Source organism: Rattus norvegicus, chromosome 15 (assembly GCF_021556685.1).
Source record: "Rattus norvegicus strain SHRSP/BbbUtx chromosome 15, alternate assembly SHRSP_T2T, whole genome shotgun sequence".
Taxonomy (NCBI): domain Eukaryota; kingdom Metazoa; phylum Chordata; class Mammalia; order Rodentia; family Muridae; genus Rattus; species Rattus norvegicus.
Window position 1 is genome coordinate 17,669,958 of NC_141548.1, and position 19,054 is coordinate 17,689,011.

Genomic DNA, 19,054 nt, shown 5'->3' on the forward strand with positions numbered 1-19,054 from the left:
TTTCTCAGCGATTATAGTTGCACAGTCTTTCTTCACCATACACTCCCACTGTGGTACACTGTACTGCCCCTGGCCCAGAGTAACACAGCCAAGTGACCATGGACTGAAGCCTCTAAGGCCATGGGCCACTCCTTCAAAGTGACTCAGATATTCAGTTCCAGCCTGGCAAAGCTGATTAGCATGCTCCTTACCTGCTGTTATGTCACATGGTGTGATGGAGTTCCTCTGTAAAAGGTTATTGTGCGGGAATGAACCAGCTGCTGGAACACGCTCTGCATACCAAATGCCCTGGATTTGTTAATTGTTATGCTCGCTGCTTTTTACTCTAAGTATGAACTAGACCTCAGAGCTCCTTAGCGGTTGAGCTAAGAATGTAGGCCCTTCTCAGTACCCTCTCCACTTTGGTGCATAATTGCTTAGTTCTCATTCATCTTTTCAGAGTTTATATGTAGAAAGTCAGAGTTGTTAGTGAAGATTTCTGGAAGAACAGTTTCTAAGGGGAAGGAAAAAAAACATTTAACTGCCAAGTCCAGGGATTTAGGATGTGGTTTGGTGCTGAGGTAATTGGCTCTCTTAGTCTTGCATTAGAAGAGATCCTTTTTCAGAGTGTAAGGTTGAGAAGTATGAGGGGAACACTCACATTCTGGTAATTGCTCTAAGGGATAACTTACCTTTAAAAAAAGACCATGTTATCCAGCTGCTGTTCCTTCCTCCCTGTGCCTTTTGAGACTCCCATCAGCCATCCTAACCTCTCCCTCTCCCTCCTCCCACCCTCTCTCTCTGAATTTCATCTTTAACTAGTAACAGTTGCCTCAAGTACTATTGCTTGACGTTCTCTGTGTAGTTTTAGCAATTAGTTGTGGGGAGTAGCTGTGTACATGTTAGCACTGGGGAGTTTCTTAGGACAATGCGGAAGTAATTTAACCATCAAGATTTTGCATCAGCCAGAGAATCAAGGCATGATGGAAGCTACTTGAAGCATGCTGTACACTGCTTGTGGCTGTGAAATTACTTTAGCATACAGTAGATTGGCCTCACTAGAGTGGCCAGAGATTACATCAAAGGGTCTCATTAACATGTTGAGTAAGGCTCAAGAATGAGATATTTAGTATTTCCTCAGCTGCAATGTGTGTGTGTGTGTGTGTGTGTGTGTGTGAATGTGTGCATATACAAGACATATGTGTATCTGTGTGTGAATTTAATTGAAATAGTCACGAAACCAGAACTTCACAGTGTGATAGTATTGAAAAAATGTCTTTTAAAGTCACTTCTGTCTTCCTGGTAGTTAACCAGACTGATTATTTTATAATTTTCTTTTCCCTGTGCAAGGAAAACAAAAGGACAGGCAGGGTTTTCATTCTTCTTTTATGTCTTCCCCCAAACCAAGAAAACATTAGGAAATTGCAAACATAGTCTCATTCTGTCATAGAAAAGCTTAAAGCTTCCCTCCATCAGATGCCAGTTCAAACTCCAACATTTCTCTTGGTTTTTCTAGCACCGGAGTAACAAAGAGAAATATTCTGATATTAGGACTCTTTTCCAGATATAACTAATGCTGTCTTATCATATGATTATCTCTGGCTCTCCAGGGACATTTGAGGTATTAAATAGAAATCATGCTAAACACTTCCCCTACCCTGCATTACCTCTCATAACTGGGAATGTTGGCAAATATGTGAAATATTCCAAAGAAACATCACTATTGGGGTCGTGCGCTCTGGTTTCCTATAGCCTTGTGGTGGAATTTTGGTCTGACTGGACTTTTCCATTCCTAATGCACCTAAATTGAGCCAGGAAGCTTGTGTCTTTGGAGTCTTCACTGAGAAACTACTGTGAAAACTACAAGAGGCACACTGGAGCTCTTCACCACATGCTAGGACAGGGGTACAGTGACACATGTACTTCCGGGCCTCTTCCCTCCATTCCACTCCCTTCCCCTCTACTTTATTCCTCCTCCCCCTCTCCTCACTTCTCTCTCCCCTCCCCTCCCCTCACCCCCTCTTCTCTTCTCTTCTCTTCTCTTCTCTTCTCTTCTCTTCTCTTCTCTTCCCTTCCCTTCCCTTCCCTTCTCTTCTCTTCTCTCCTCTTCTCTCCTCTCCTTTCCCTTTTATCAACTTGCAAAGAATTTGTGGCTATTATATGCATGTATTGTATGTAACATAATAATTATCTAGGAAATAGAGTTGTTAGGTCCATGAAATAAACTAAATTTAATGCAGATATCTTGGTCAGGAAGGCATTATTTGTCCTGTGAAGCACTGGTGTTCTAATGAGAAAAAAAAAAAGATCTTGGATATTGGGTTTTTCTCTCTGTTTTTGCTGGTACACAACACATTCCAGGACAACCTGAGCTGGATACACGTTCCAAGCTATCCTAGAAAAACTTTGTCTCAAAAATGATAGGAAAACAAAATAAATAACAGGTTGCCTTTGTTGACCCCAAGATGAATGCTAACTGTAGCTTACATCTCAAACACAGGAATAGGTGTTGAGAAGTAAACGTGATACCAGATTCATCTCTTTCTTGACTGATTTTCCTCTGAAATCCAGCATTATCTAGTGATTCCCACAAAGGTCAATAAATCTGATGACTCATATTGTTTTCTGCTGACTTTGAATAACAGTGGAGGGGGCAGGGCTGTGTTTGTGTTCTTAGAAAACATTCCTGCTATGCCTGCTTTCGTCTTCCTCATGCGCCTGGTCCAAGATCTAACACAGTTCTTTTTGTTTGTCTAGGACCAACACACTCCTTTCCTCCGTCATTCTACTTTCTGCTTGAAAGAAAAGGAGTCATCATCCCTTTTGACCAGTGTCAGCTTGAAATGTTCTTTGGAGATTTATTATTTTATTATTGTTTCAGAACCTTAGGCCCCAGCATTGAATTTGACACTTACATACTCAGTAAATACTTCATTAAATGAACGGAAGTAATCCATTACCAAATAATGCAGTGAGTGGTGTTTTAAGCAAACCTTGAATGGCAGAGAGGATGGTGGGTGGAATTGGAGATCTCCTTAAAACTTAATGATGGTGACTCCGATGAGAACAGAAGGGGATGGTGATGTCTGTCCTGATTTTAACCATGTAGCATACCCTTTGCATGAATCAATCATGAAATCCCCTTATAATTCCATTGAGAAGGCAGAGTTATAAACTCTGCTTACCAATGGGAACAGAGTGTGAAGACTTGCGTAGAGCCCTGTGCCTGTTTGACTTATAAATCTCAGGGTCCAAATCCACATCCTAAACCACAATGCAAGATTGGATCATATTTTGCTAAAAAGCATTCCCAGGTCTATAATCTGGCAGAACATATTATTGTGTCTTCATGTGTCCCAAACAATGTGACAGTTTAACCCATGACAACTCCAAATAGTTTCATTCCTTGTCATTTCACCATGAACCCTTGGCTATGTTTTTATCCAGAAACGGGAATGTAAAACCAAAGGGCTAGAGGACCCTATTTTCATGGGATTGAAAAGCATCACCCATCCTGTTAGTAGGGATGGCCCCTGCTGAGAGCTCTCTGCTGTGTATTTGTCTGTAGACATTCGGCAAGTACTTCTCAGTGTTTGTCACCACACACAACATAATTATGAACACTTAGGCAGACAAATTAAATTTTTCTGTGCAAGAGCAGCTCTGAAAAGTGCATTCGACACGTGGAAGCATATTTAGCATTGTCCAAATGAAAGTCACAAAATTGCACACTTACATCTGTGACATTCACAAATCTCCCTCTGCCTTGATGTTTTCCTGTTAGAGATCAATCTACACCATTTGTACAAACTGCATAATCTGTGTATTGATACAAAAAATGGTGGCATCTGAATATCTAGACTAGGACATGAGCCTAACAGTTGAGATCAAATTCAACCTTTGATTGGTACCTTTGCTTCCTAGCTGCCTGCATGGAAAGTACTCAAGGGTATGTTGCCTTTTCAAAGTTATAAGCTAAGGCCTCTGAAGTAAACATGGATATAATGCACCTTCGAACAAATAGTATCTATCGGTTCAAAATTGAAGGCTTAGGTTAGGCTTGCATTTCATGATGGTGAAATCTCCTGTAAGGTTTTTCTTCTCTGTAGAGTCTCCCTTCAGGAAGGCAAGGACCCTTCTTCACAAACGCTGGCCCTTTGACAGGTGACCCCTTAGGTTCAGAGAGGATCTTTTGATTATGAGTGACCAAAATGAGTTCTCCTTAAAGCAATCTCATTTTTGAAAGTGAGGATTCTACTTTATAGGAGGAGAATTCTTGTCTCCAGCCCTAGAACATATAAGGTTAATAATGAACAGGCTGCAAGGAAAGAAATTTGAAAAAAAGTAAAATTGCTAAGTCGGCTGAGGACTAATCAAGCATATTGTTCTCTTGATTCTAGAAAATTGCAACAAGCATTTCAGAAAGGTTGGAAAGATGTCCACGGAATACTTTTTTGGTTCACTCTGTCAGCAAACCTGTGCTTCTCTCTTCCCTTTGGTGTTAGTGGTTCCAAGAATTGGGGTGGAGGAGGGTGCTAATGCCACTTCTGGCTTTCCGGGATGCACAGGCACAGGACTCCTTTTCCCTGCAGATGGTATTTGTTTTCCTGTCCTGGGTGAACTTCCACACTGTGCTGCAGGCTGAAGCAGCCCGGGGTGATTTAATCTTGGTCTCTACTTAAACCTGAAGCACAACTGTGGGGTGGACATATAAGGCAGAGGCAGAACACTCATCTAGAGCGTCTAAGGTCCTTACTTTGATCCCCAGTACCACAAACAAAATAAATAACAAAGAAACTGAAGCTACAATAGCAAAATGCTCCACAGTTTGGAATTCTGTTTTTAACAGAGCAAACTCTTATGACCAATTTAAATGCACTCCAAGATATGCAGAGAATGCTGTCCCTGGCCCTCTCTGACCATCCCTGGCCTTCCCAGACTGTCCCTGAGCCCCACCCCTAAGCCCCTCTGGCCCTTCTTGGTCCTCACTACCTTCCCTGACACCCCCTTCCCCTTCCTGACTGACCTGGTCCTCCCTGACCCAACCCAGCCCTTCCTGACCCTCCCTTACCCTCCCTGACCCTCCCTTGCCCTCTCTGACCTGACCTGGCCCTCCCTTACCCTCCCTGACCCTCCCTTGCCCTCTCTGACCCTCTCTGACCTGATTTGGTCCTTCCTGACCCAAACTATCCCTCCCTGACCCTCTCTGACCCTCCGTGACCTTTCTTGACCCTCCCTTACTCTCTCTGACTGGACCTGGCCCTCCCTTAATCTCTCTGGCCTTCCCTGCCACCCACCAACCCAATTTTGCTTCCTTTCCCCATCTTTACTCCCTCTTTCTCCTTGACACCACTTCTCTCCTCTGTTCCTTTTTCCCCTTGCCCCCTCCACTCATCTTTCCTTCTTTCTTTTATTTGAAAAAACAAAAAACAAAAACAAAAACCTGTAAGGTACAAACAGGCACAAAAATGAGACCACAAACATCTGAATTTCCAGTATACAAGACAAGTTCCTTCTCATTGGGCAGATTTTCTTTTCAGAGTTTTGCTTATTTTTTTCTTTCCCTTTTTTTTCAAAAGGTTTATTGATGGATCTAGATTCCCTGTAATTTCCTGTCTTTTCTTTAACTCTCTATTCTCTCTGATGTATTCACTCCCTGCCCCAAATCCTGTGAATCTGGGTGTGTCCATAAGCCCTCCATTCTTTGTATTTTCCCATATGTAAATGTGTTTTCACTAGAAGATTGTGTTTGTGTGCTTTGAGTTCTTTTTGTTGCTTAATAATTATTTATGATGTGAAATGTGTAGAGATATATGTTTATAAAGCCAACAATTCCCTTTAGGACTGTTACATACTACATGTGCAACAAATTTTACTCACCCATTTCCCTTTTTGGGGTGAATTTTTAGATCATTGCAAAGTTTTGTTATACTAAAAAGTACTAGAATACTCTCCTTAGCATGTACCTCCTTGTGTGCGTGTTTATGGAGCCCTGCACATCTGCCAGGTCGAATCACTATGCATGGAATATGCAGTACTGCTTTTGATAAATACAATAAAAGCTCTCAGTAGAATAATGTTCCAATTCATGATCCTGCCAGAAGTAATTGGAATATTACATTATTTTCCTCACATCTTGGACAACATCGAATTTCGCCAGGCCTTTTCATGTTAACTACTTGGGATGGAAGGAAAATGAAATCTTATTATTTTAATTTCCATTTTCTTGCTGACTACTGGCTGAGCTTCTTAAGCTCACGATCCATTGTAGTTTCTTCTTTGAACAACTCCCATTTCTCTGCTGTGCTTCTGGTTTTTTCTTGACTTTGGGAGATTTCTTATGGATTCTGATTTCTTACTCTATGTCTTCCAAATGTGTCCCCTGCGTCCTTGGCCTGACTGGCTTTAGGGAGATCACTTTTTCAGATGGTTAGTCCAGTTGTCTTGCTATCTACTTTAATCCTCTGCATCATTGAGAAGTCAGGAGTGTCCCTCTGCCTCCAGTGTGGTGCCAGTCATTTGGATCTGGCCTTCTGAATATACAGCCTAGAGCCGTCTAGTCCCCACAGACTGGCTGCAGTTTTCCTCTTCAGGTTTCCACAAGAGGTTTCTTAAAGGTCTTATCCTCAGTCTATTCTCACCAATGAGCCAGGGAGACCTTACTATAATGCAAACCAGCTCTTGGTCCAGCAACTCAGAGCCTCACAGTGGCTACATACCCTGCAGCAAATAAAAGCCCAAAGGATAACAGCGTCCCATTGTTCTGAGCTGCTGCTTCCTGCTATCTCATCCCCTGCCACTCTGTCCTCTTTTTAGCAGCCACACCAGTTTCCCTTCCAATGTATCAACATTCCCAGGCACATTCTGCATCCTCTGCCTGGAAAATGTCTTTATTCAAAGCTGTCTTTTTGTCTGCTTTCTGCTTCTCAGTCAGCTTCTGCCTGAGATGTTTATTCCTAGTGAGATCTTTCTTAATCTCCTTGTTTAAAAATGTAAACATCTCCCCAGAGTTCTCTGTGCTCATTTCATAGGGTGGCACTCAAAACATACTGCAAACTGAGAAGCTTGAGATGGTTTTGTCTGGTAGCTCTCAAGACTGTCCAAGTGAAAGCAGAAAGTCATTAGGGCCATGTCTCAGAGAAAGTTCCCTGAGAATGGATAGGTTGGGGGTGTGGGGTTGGGATCCTACCTCTCGCTGGCTTCTAGTGGCTTGCTAACAAAACTTAGCCTCCCTCGCCTGGCAGCAGCCTCACATTAGCTCTGCCACCAGGGCAGTCTCCTGCTCTGTCACTGTCTTCACATGGTGAAGTGATGTAAGTCACTTCTGCTGAGTGTGATCCATCCCACATCCCATACCAGGATTAGATTATCTTAGTCAACCACCCTATTACCTTCTCAGGGCCTGGAAAATTAGAACTCAGTCTCAATTTCTCTCCCCTCCTCCACCTCTCCTTCCACTCTTACCCCCCACCCCCACTGCTTCTCTCTGAGTGAGGTAGGAGAGGCAGGAGAGGACAACATTTCCCAGAGCATTAGCACCATTACTCAAGCGCACGACATAGTTATTTTATTTGTCTCTTTTCCCCCTATGAGGATACAGGTAGATTGTGAGACTTTTATTTTCAGAGAGAGAGAAAATACTATGTGGTAGCTCTATAGCCTCAGTAAGTATTTGCTGGATAACGAATGAATTATTTCAATCTCATTATGAGCAGAGAAAGTATCATGATACGGAGCAAAATAACTCGACTTTAAAAAAAAATAATGACTCTTCCAAAAATCCCAGAGGACGAACTAGTGTCTTTGACTTTGGAATTTTTCTTTATTTTAATTTCAAAATCAGGCCTATGAAGGAAAGGTAGAGGTAGAGATTGCAGCAGAGAGAACCTGGCCATTGGGGATGTCATTGCGTCATCTGTGAGCATGAGAGTCTGTTGTTCTCTTAGTAACTTTCATATGACAAAAACAAAATTCTCTAAATTGCATCCCTCATATCTTATGCCCATTTGACAGAAAAGATCAATTAGATTGAGCAGCCGCATAGGATCTAAACCTAGGTAGCTGTACTAAAACCTGTGTTCTCTATGCTGGCTACTTTATGTCAACTTGACACAAGCTTGAATCAACCCAGAGAGGGGAAATGCCTCCATATACCCCTTCCGATCTGGCTGTAGGCAAACCTGAAAGGCATTTTCTTGATTAGTGACTGATGTACGAGGTCCCAGAGTGTTGTGGGTAGGGCCATCCCAGAACTGGTAGCAGGCCAGCAAGTCAGAGAGACAAGCCAGTAAGCAGCACTCCTCCTGTGATCTGCATTGGTTACTGTCTATGGGTTCCTGCCCTACTTAAGTTCCCGCCCTGACTTCTCTCATTGATAGACTGTTACCTGGAAGTGTAAGACGAAATGAACCCTTTCTTCCTCAAGTTGACGTTGGCCATGGTGTCTTAGCACAGCAATAGAAACCCTAACTAGGACATCTTACTTGTAATCAATTAGAATCGGCTTTAATGTTTTAAAGGACAGGAAGTTAGGTGATCCACAGTGGCTCTTTAGTGGGTTTGACATAGAATTCCACAAAGCCAGGGAAATGTTCTTGTGGCTATAACCTGGGTCAACCTCACTGAAAATCCAGTGTTTGGACTGCCCAATTCTTGAAGAGGTCAGATGCTGCATCTAGGAATGCCTTGGGGTGGGAATCAGACTGTGGACAGGTAAGGTACCACTCTGACACTGCCTTCGTGTGGTACTGTGTGATTCACCATCACTCCTATGAGCCACATCCCCCTCCTGAAGAGTTATGACAATGGTTACAGAAGCCGCACTATGAATAGAGCCCTTTAAACAATTCCTAAGGCAGGCTTGCCAGTTCAGTGTTCCTCACAGTGGCATTTCATGACATTGTGTCTAGACATTGTCCAACTGACACTGAAATGACAATCTGAATTTCTTTTTTCTTTAGGTGTCCTAGGACAACCTGCTTGGTCACTTGCTCTGCAAAAACTCTCCATCTTGCACTGAGGATCTGAAGGAGGTATACTCATCTACACGGTAGTGTTTGCTTAATTTTATTTTATTTTTTGCAAAGAGTGTATAAAGTTGACCTACTATGGGGATGCCTGTATGATATTAGTCACATTCTTTTGCATATAAATAGAACTTTTGTAATGTTAAGAGTTTACAGTGAGATTCTCTTAGAGAATTTACCTTCTCTTTGCTCCTATTTGTAGCCACCACTTTACAATTGGAATATAAATATTATGTCAGCTAAATAAAAGAATGACGGCTTCACTTTCTGAAGGATAGCATTGCCTTCCCTTCCCGTGAAGTGCAGCTGCACTCGTTCTGGATTGACATGCCATTTTATTCTTCTTCCCCCACTAGATAGACACACATATTCGATAATTTTTATGTATGAAAAGAAAGGTTAAGTAGTCCAGAGTCAAGTTGTAATGCCTTGTGTGGCTTTGAGGATATGGCAGAATTGAGATGAAATTAGAAACAGCAAGAGGAGGCCTCTGTCAAGGGATGCGTCCTTAAAAGAGTGGAGGGTTGGTGTGGGGGGTGTAGAAGTGAGCCTTGTGGAGGAAGAGGTGGGACAGAGTATGAAGCCTCTGTGGTTCCTCTGGAGGAATCCTGATTTGCCTTACAGAGCACACTGGTGAGACTACACAAAGGACCTGAGGTCAGGGCAGTGGCTGCAGTGGCTGCTTCCCCTGACTTCACAGAAATCTTCTTGGGTGATCTGGCCCCTTCCCTATGGCCTCATGGGCAGATGAGTCAGATTTGACTAAACAACATATGCTGTGTTCTGATTTGCCCTTGAATACCTAGTCATACCCCAGTTGGCTGAAAAACTATATATAAGCTTAGGTATTAAACAATAAAATCAGATCTGCATCCTGGTGTTGGTCTCTGGAGTCTGAATCCTGGGAATCTTTGTGGGCTCCATCTCCACTTTCCCCACATGTTCTGGTCCTTGTTCCCACAGTTGGTCTTGCTCAGAGGTAACTCTCCTGACACAGAGTAGGACTGTGAATGGTGAATTTTATCACAACTCAAAGACCAAGTGGAGACAACCCTTCCCTTTATGCCTGCGTGTTTTCTCCATATATACAACTTTAAAAAATAGCTGAAGGTGAAGAAATGAATTAACGAAGCTCAGAGGACAGTCTCCCAGGTCATAGCAGTTAGGCATGCTGGGGGAGTTGGCAATGCCTTCTCTCCAATTTTCTCTTGCATGCCTTCCTTCCCTATGGCAGACACTGGAAGCCTGAATCTCAAAATCAGCCATAAAACCTAAGAAAAGCTGCAGTATAACTGGCAGTCCCCCACCCCGTGCTGTGTGTGAAACTGGCCTTTCATATTTTCTGACCCACCATATCTAACAGTGGTCATAAAATTCATTCTAGGAGTGTGTTCCAAACCTAGGTCAGTGGAAAGGTACACAGGCGAGCCAAGAAGTTACTGAATCCCGAGGCCTTGCTCAGGTCCCCTTCTCAGTCTAGTAGGTCTCAAACCACTAGGTCATGGTCTTTTTGCCCAATCACATCCCTACAAAAATGCCCATTTAGTTTTGCATATACGCATAAGAAATGGGTTTTCCCATTAGTCTGTAGTTTTCATCTCTAAAGTCTCTCATATCAGATAAAAATTTACATGTCAGACTTTTCACTAGTTTTTCTTGTAGGGATGCTTTCTGTGATGCTTTGATGGTTGAGGAAAGATCATTTTTATGCATGTGCATGCACTCACACACATACACACACACATACACACACACACATACACACACAAAAGCATGTGCCTTGGCCCAACGGTTTCAATCTGGTCATTTCTCCCAGCATGTAGTCCATGGGTTAGTTTATTTTATTTGAGTTTTAACAATATTTATTTATTTACTTACTTACTTATAGACAAGCGTATTTCATATAATCCAAATTGAGCTCACCGTGAGCCTGGATTCTAGTGTCCCAGACAAGCATGTCTCATGGCAAGATGTGCTCAGTGAACCTCTCTTTATAAACAGCCCTGTCATCCCTTCTTATGTCTCCCCTTTAGCAATATCTGCATGTCTAGGTCTTGGCAGAGAGAGAGAGAGAGAGAGAGAGAGAGAGAGAGAGAGAGAGAGAGAGCAAACTGAACAGCTACTTGAACCAAAAGACAAAGACACCCACACCTTGCCTTGCCTCCAGTTAAGATCCTGTCTCCTGTATCCACTTTATGATGTACATCTGTTTGTCTTTGGCTCTGCCTTCTTTCCTACCATTCCATAATCCTCTGAAACCCATGGGTTTATGCAAAGTTTATCAAATTTGGCAGAACTGCCTCCATCGTGTGTACTACTAATGGACATTATTTTGTCATCTAAAATTCTTCACTGAATCCATGGTAGGGTGGGACTGGTCCCCCGTTTTCACTGCTGAATGCATGAATTCTCCCTAGTAGATGCTTTGCCTATCCAGAACATTTACCTACAAAACAGACAAGAAATGCAATGTCTTGCCACGGAGAACTGGTACCGCATACTCCTTTCCCTTGAGTCTTTGAGTGTAGTCTTCAGTATTCTTATTCTGCTTGGCATTTTAACACTGCAAGTAAAGTGTTTAAAAAGGAAAGCCTGCAATTATTGGGGAGAGTAATTAAAAACGAGCGATTTCCAAGGCTTAGAAATCTCACTTAGTCCTCTGTGCTTAGCCTTCGCTTTTTCTCCTAACAAAAAAGGACAATGTCTAATCATTTCAAGCACTCTCATTTTTTTTTTTTGCTGTTTCTGTATGGCTTTTGTTGTTTGCTGCTTGATGTTAGTCAGCCCACTTAACCTCTCTGAACTCTGGTTTCCTGCTCCATGAAATAAGACTGGTCTTAGGAATTGTCCCACAGAACAGTTATGAGGGATTAAAGGATAATTGATGTAGAGTCGTTAGGCTGGTGCCTTGCGTGTAGAAGCTTTCAAGACATGGAACTTATAATGACTACTGGTCAAGACATGAATGTCACATGGAAATAAAGAGACACTTTCTGTGTTGTAATACTGAAGGATTTTCAATATTTTGTTTTAGAGTATTACCTGTGTCTGTGTAAATGAGGCAAATGTGGAGAGATTTAAGGCCACACAAGTAACACAAAAGAGAGTGACAAAGTCCTTCAAGGATACTTTTTGGAGGAATGGCTGGCACACACCTCATTGCCTCGAGATTAGATGCTGCTATGTCTGTGTGATGTTTTGGTGTTTAATGTTAAGCTGTGATTTTAGTCCAGTCACCTTGTGTCCTTGGCAAGGGAGCACCAGGCCTGACTTCTGTTTCTTGTTAGGAGTAAAACTAGGTATTTCTAGGCAAGATACTGGGTAGAGGTTAAGGAGTCATTAGGATAGGGAAGAACCTATTCCCTCCGTGTTTTCTCTATCTCTACTTGTGGTATGGCCAGGTATGCTTTAATAGGCCAGACCTGACCAAGGATGTCAATTATAAATAGATCCACCCTTGCCCAGTTACCCGAAAGGAGGAAGAACAAAAGTAACAGGCAGGTGCTTTGTGGAGCTGCAATTCAGAACTTGAACACTGAGTTCCTATTTTAGTGTTTAGTCTGAAGGCAGGCTGAAGTTAATGTCATGTGAGCTGATCAACCTCTTATTAGAAGTTGCCCGTTAAGCTTGATGACCTAAACTACAGACTCAGAGGCAGTAGTGGCCACTGGACTGTGATCTTACATTCCTGAGAAGGCACGAGGTAGAGAGATGCTCTCTAATTCTGTGTGTAAACAGTTGCCACACCGGGGGAGTTGGGGGGTAGTTCCTGGATAAGGCTTATAAGGCGCAGGATTATGACCACGGTTTAAAAGTGACTAAAGCACCTGGAGTGGTGGCACATGCCTTTTACCTCAGCATTCAGGTATGAGTTTGAGGCCAACTTGGTCTCCACAGTGAATTTGAGACTAGCCGGGGATAAATAATAAGACCATGTCTGAAAAACAAAAACAAACAAACAAACAAAGACTAACCCAAGCTTTGAACAGCTTCCAAAGACCCTGTTCAGTTCTATTTAGTTAATCTCCTTGTCTATCAAAAAAGATCGTTTTCCCCCAAAGAACTAAACAGAATGTGACCTTTGCTCGTATATCACCTACATTTGTGTATTCACACAACACAAGCTCAAACTGCACTCTACGTAAGAGAACTGGGAAAATGCAGACAATTTTGAAAGAAAAAGCAATTATCTGACATTTATTCCATGCTGAGCAAGATTTTGGAAGTCATTGGTAGAGAGGGATCACTACTGAGATAGAAATTTCCTGTGTGGCCTTGAAGGATTTGGAGGTGACCAGAAAAATCATCAATAACCCTATGATAGAGCTGTGACAATTGTATTTCTTAGGCCCAGAAAGAAAAACAATATTCAAATGTCTGAACAAAGAAAAGAGTCAAGGACCTGGTAACTGTATGAAAAAATAGAACATGTCAAGCACACATGCTATTGGAGTCACAGAATAAGAAGAGAGGTAGAATTGTGCAGAAAGTATGTCTGGGAGAAATGACATGTTTTTAAATATAGTAAAGAACGCGTCTTAGTAGGAACCATATTACTTTTTTGGGAAATGTCTTTTCAAAAGTGAAAAAGTCTAGAAAAAAAACCCTGATAGTTTAATGTTTTTAATAGCATTTATATATCTGTGGCAAGGGATAGGTAATGATAATATATGTATGTGGTACACACACAGAGGCCAGATGACGACTTATAGCAGTCCATTATTTCTTCCACCATGTCCCCAGGTCCTGGGGCTTAAACTCAGTCAGTCAGGCTGGACTGCAAGAGCCTTTTCCTGCTAATGATCTCATCAGCCTAAAGGAAAAGAGTGTTTTAAAGTAAAGAGGGGATAGAAAAACAGTAATAATGCAAACCAAAGAACCTTGTTATTTGCATGGTTAAAATATACTTTAGGAATGAAGACCAGGACATTTTCAGATAGGACAAAGTGTAGGGGCTTCATTGCTGAAAGGCCTACGGCACAAGAGATGCCAAAAGAGGCCGCTGAGACTGAAGTGAGGCACATCAGAGAGAATCTTAAATGTTTGGGAAGGGATAAATACATTAGAATTGCAAATAGAAAAGACATTTTCTATCTTAACAATCCTACAAATGTGTAGAACAAGAACAACAACATTGTCCCATGGGGTTTATGATATAAAGTGTGTAGCTGCAGTCCACCAAACCAGTACAGAATAAAGATGCTGGGGTGAGCAATGGACCTTTTAGATATAAGGCTTTCAACTTTTATGTGAGATAGTATAAAAGTAACCCAAGTAATATTGTAGAAAGATCAAAAATAGATATTTTAGTTCCCAGGACAACCAGTAAGAAGAGTAGTCAATTGAGAAAAGAGAAATTCACGTTATTGTTGTTATTGTTGTTGTTGTTGCTGTTGTTGTTGTTGTTTGGGTCAGGGTGTCTCACTGTGTAGTTCTCACTAATCTGAAACTTGATATGTAGCCTTGAACTTACAGAGAAAGAGGAGAACAAGAAGCAGAGATACAAATCAAACAAACAAAACCGAATCACCAAATGCAAGCATTGCCAATATATTGAGAATTGGCCCTGTGCATTCTACCTAAAAGGCATAGGTACCAGAGTATATTGAAAAATCATTAACGATGATACTATATTGAGAGATAACCTTTACATATAAAGATCCTCATAGGCTGAATGGGAACTGGTGGGGAAGATGTGTTGTAGAAACAGTAGAAGACATGCAGAGTGCCCTCCTACGTATCAGGGAAATGACACTTTAAGACAAAAAGAAATTATTTTACAGAAGGGTTATTGTGTTAAGAAGACATAACAGTTATCACTAAATATGTAGCTGATAACATTCCAAGGGAAATCTGTTTATGAATTTCTAAGTGGGGTTTTTGGAGCAGTCGATCATAGTAGAGGCCTGTGTGGCTCACCGGGTTAAGGAATAGCCAGGCTAATGGACATCAGCCCATGTGTGAAAGGAAAGTTGTTGGAGGGTATGAAGACCTCGGGGTAACCCACAGCTTATATCTTTCTTCTCAATGTTTTCAATTGGTTTTTGCCTCGTGCAACACATCATGTATTTGAGCATATTCCACAATCCAAGAACAAGACAGATGCCTTTGACATTTAATCCAACAGTGCTCGTATTTAACTAAATAAAATGTTAAGTCCATTCTAGCTGATGCTCTTACTGTATTGCTGCTGACAACAGTATTGTACATTCTCTGTACCCTCATAGCAGCTGGTGGACTCCCTGGCTCAGGTAGGCTCAGTGTGTTGCCCCAGACTGTGAAATTGATGGGTATTGGTGTTCAAGGCTAAGTTTGTTTTCAAGGGTTCTCCAACAGCATCATACTGGGGGAAGCTTTTTCTGATTTTTTTTTAAGCCAGAGTGTGCACTGGTAGAACTGAAGTACCCTTCAACGGACTCCCCTGAAGACAAAAGAACATCTCATTGGTATGCTTGGCCGTACTCTGGCTGTGGTCAGTTGATGGGAAACATGAGGAAGCTTGCTATTTCTAAGAGAGAGGCCTGTGATGATGGCCCCGTTCTAGATGAACTGAATACTGAGCTGAGAAGCTGCAAATCAAATATACATTGTAATGCATCTATAATAAGAATGAAGGACTGTGGAAACTATCCTAGATTTCCCTCCTCTGTGACATAAGAGAAAGACAGCTCATGTAGATCCATGCTGGGAGCTTTGGTGGTGTACCTGATTTCTAAATGAAGTGTGAGATCCACACACTAAGTTTGACTTCTGACCAGCAATGGTACGCTCATATCTTAAAATCAGAGCAGGCAGAGTTTACAATGAAACCAAGCATCCAAGCATGAGATGCTATCTTGACTAACTTTGGAAATATTATCTCTGAGTCATCACAACAATCTAAGGAAAATGTTATTGTCCAATATTTGAGATAAAGACATTGACATCCCCAAATGCTATCCTTTTAAATAAAAGATACATTTTTCTATATTCTCTATGATCCAGGCAATAAATTATAATTCCACAGTTTGTAAGAGAGGTTCTATGTCATTTTCAGATTGTGTTTGAAGAGCCCTTTCCTGGACTCAAGTGACATAGACTTTTGCCATAGCTCCCTTACCATATAAATGACAAGTTTGCTTCATGTATAGTTTATAGACAACTCTTGTAACTAAAATACATCTAGTAAAATGGGAAATAAATCTCTTACCACTACCAGTTAATGGGGTTGCAAACACACAACGAACCGGAGAATTCACTAAGTTTTCTGGAAGACAGATCAAAGATGTAAGCAGCATGTTTCAAAGTCTGATTATCAGTAAGCTTAAAACTTGTCAGAAGTTTATTACACTATCATCAAAATCACTGTCACTGACATTAAAATGATGACTGGGATCTGTGGCATCTCCCTGGAATGCTGACACTCAGGAAGCTGGGAGGAGAGAATCATAAGTTTGAGACCAACTCTGACTACAGAGCGAGCTACAGTCCGACATGAACTGCATGCTGAGGCTCTGTGTCGTGACCCAAACTCTTCTTTTTGGGCACTAGGTAGAATTGGATGGAACTCCATTTTAAACGGATGCTGGAGTATTGCTTGCTTTCTCCTCTATTGTGCATGCAGGCTGATAAAAAGGCTCAAGGGCATCAGCCTATCACTGCATGTTCATACTCCGTACTTTGAGACTCTGTGGGTTCAATTTAAGTGTTCTCACCCTGCCAGGAATTATCAGAAAGTATCTTTGACCTCCATATACAGTGGTTGTTCCTTCCATATTTATTTATCATTCAAGAACCCGAGCTCCAAGGGACTGGTAGAATCTGACCAAGCCTGTGTGTGTTTTATTCAGATTTGACTATTTCTCTGTCACAAACATATGTATATTTCCAGTGTACTGAATTCCTTCTAAAATATTGAATAGTGTAATCGATTGGCATTCTTTTCAAGAATAATTCACATCTGTTGTCATTATGAAGAGCTCACATCTTCTGGGTCACAATTTTTTCACTGTGGAATTACTGATGGAATTGGTATCAAAGCACCACTGCCTCTTGACAATACCAAAGAACCTTCAGTGTGTATTTTGTTGTTAGTTCTATGTTCTTAAAAATGAATTTCATCATCCAGACTTGAAGACTTGGAGAGTGACAGAAAGTTAAGGTCACCAGGGACCTCCAGTGACAGCTTTACCAATACAGTTGGATGTTCCTTGACTGTAAAGCTTTTTAATGAAAAGAGACCCTGGAAACCTTTCTATTAATGTGCAGTGCCCTCTTGTCACGATGAAATGAGTCAACTGTCAGCCTGCCGATTACCAGGCACACAGTATATGCTCATTAAATCATGCACTGTGGGTTTCTTCGGATTGTCAAACTGTTTAATTGAAAAAAAATGTGTAGTGTCACTCTTCTAAGAAAGAAGCAGGAATCAGAGGAGTGGAGAGCTGACTCTTAACATTTTAGAGTTTGCTTTTAAGTGTAGCCAGAAACTGTTCTGTTTTACAGTTTTGATTAAAGGACTTTCCCTTCTGAATTTTTCTTGTTTTGTATATAATTCAAACACTGTAATTATAATGGAGTTTCTTTGATAATAGAACTACTAAATCATTCTGCCAGCAGCCTAAAACCAAGGGAAAGGCTTGTTTTTGTGCTGTAACTTCAAGGCTAATTCCACTGTGCTGGGGAACAGTGAGGGAGGAGATTCTGTGGTTTTTTATCTCAGCAAACCTCTGCTTCTGTGACTGCATTGTTCAAGTCTAGGCCTCGCCTTCACCTGGGTGGGTGGGTTGAGCCTTTCTGAGTACCCTTGGGCTGTTGGTTCTCTGCAAGAAAGTTCTCTGATTCCACCCCTAGACTGAATACACAAGTGTCTTTTGGCAAGTATGTCACAGCTGGGGGTGAGAAGGTGGGAGGGGGGCATGACGCTGTTGATAAGGGCTCTTTACAGGTGATTTCAATGTGAGCCAATGTTGATAGAGATTGTCTAAATTGATTCCAGTTGTTAAATATCTCCGGTCAAGATACCAGCTGTATCTTGATCGCCAGCTGTCATCCACTGCACACATCAGCAAACATTCCCTGCAAGTTAGACAGCTGAAAGGTGTCAACAGGTTAAAAAACTTGAGTTCTGGGCTAACTCAGAGCATTAAATGAGGTTCTCTGGGGTAGAGCCCAGGAATCTCTTTTTGGCAAGCTTTAAGATAGTTCTTGGCACTGAGCTTTGAGAATGTACTAAGGAAGCAAGTAATCTTCAGAAAGAGGAGTTCTATGGAGCTCCAGAGGAGGATAAGTTACAGGAAGTCTGACAGGATTCCACGTTGTTTGTGGTTTTTTTTTTTCTTTTTTTCAGTCTAGGTTTGGGTACATTTATTCGCCTGGTCCTACTGTAATCACACTTACAATAGCATCAACATGACTTGAGGCAAAGCTGTCACATCTAGTCACATATAACACCAAGGTATGGACACCCATCCAATAATGGTTTTGAAGCTCCATGTATTTAGTTTCATCAGACGTGCAAATGTCAGGGCCTGAGTCCTGATAGCTGTTAGAAGCAAGGTTTACCTACTTTTCCTCACAAGGTCAATAGAAGAAACAGTCTTGAGAAGTAGAAAAAGATTTATTCCATACTGGGAAGAGAAACACAGAGGTCTGGTCTCTCTCTCTCTCTCTCTCTCTCTCTCTCTCTCTCTCTTACCCCAGTTTCTAGGGACCACTGTTGCAATACTTTGATTATCTATTTAGTTTATCTAGAATCTTGTCATTTCTACCAGGATCATTTGTATAGCAGGGCCTAATGACTGGAATCAGTATATTTTTGAATGGCCTATTAAGAATGAAAAGACAATGTATTTTGATTTAAGCATATGGAGAAACAGCAAAATCAAAACAAGTTGATATGAAGTCAGCAAAGTAAAGCATTATGCTATTGTTATTAATTACCAAAATTAACAATTATTCAACCACGTACTTTCCCAGACAGCTTATGAGTTAACCATTTTTACTCCTTAAGCATTACTGGAAATGCAAGATAATTATGGTGAAAGCTTAGCTAATTTTAAAATTAAATT

General features: G+C 41.4%; 1 protein-coding gene across 9 annotated transcripts in view; it reads left to right on the plus strand.

The window, feature by feature from the left end:
• Positions 1-19,054, plus strand: part of Fhit (fragile histidine triad diadenosine triphosphatase) — a 1,549,291-nt gene that overhangs the window by 412,945 nt on the left and 1,117,292 nt on the right. For 6 of the 9 annotated variants that reach the window (NM_001431357.1, NM_001431360.1, NM_001431361.1 and 3 more), the window contains 1 exon segment: positions 8,940-9,028. The gene's annotated coding sequence lies outside the window, so the exon portion shown is untranslated. 9 annotated transcript variants of the gene reach the window in all.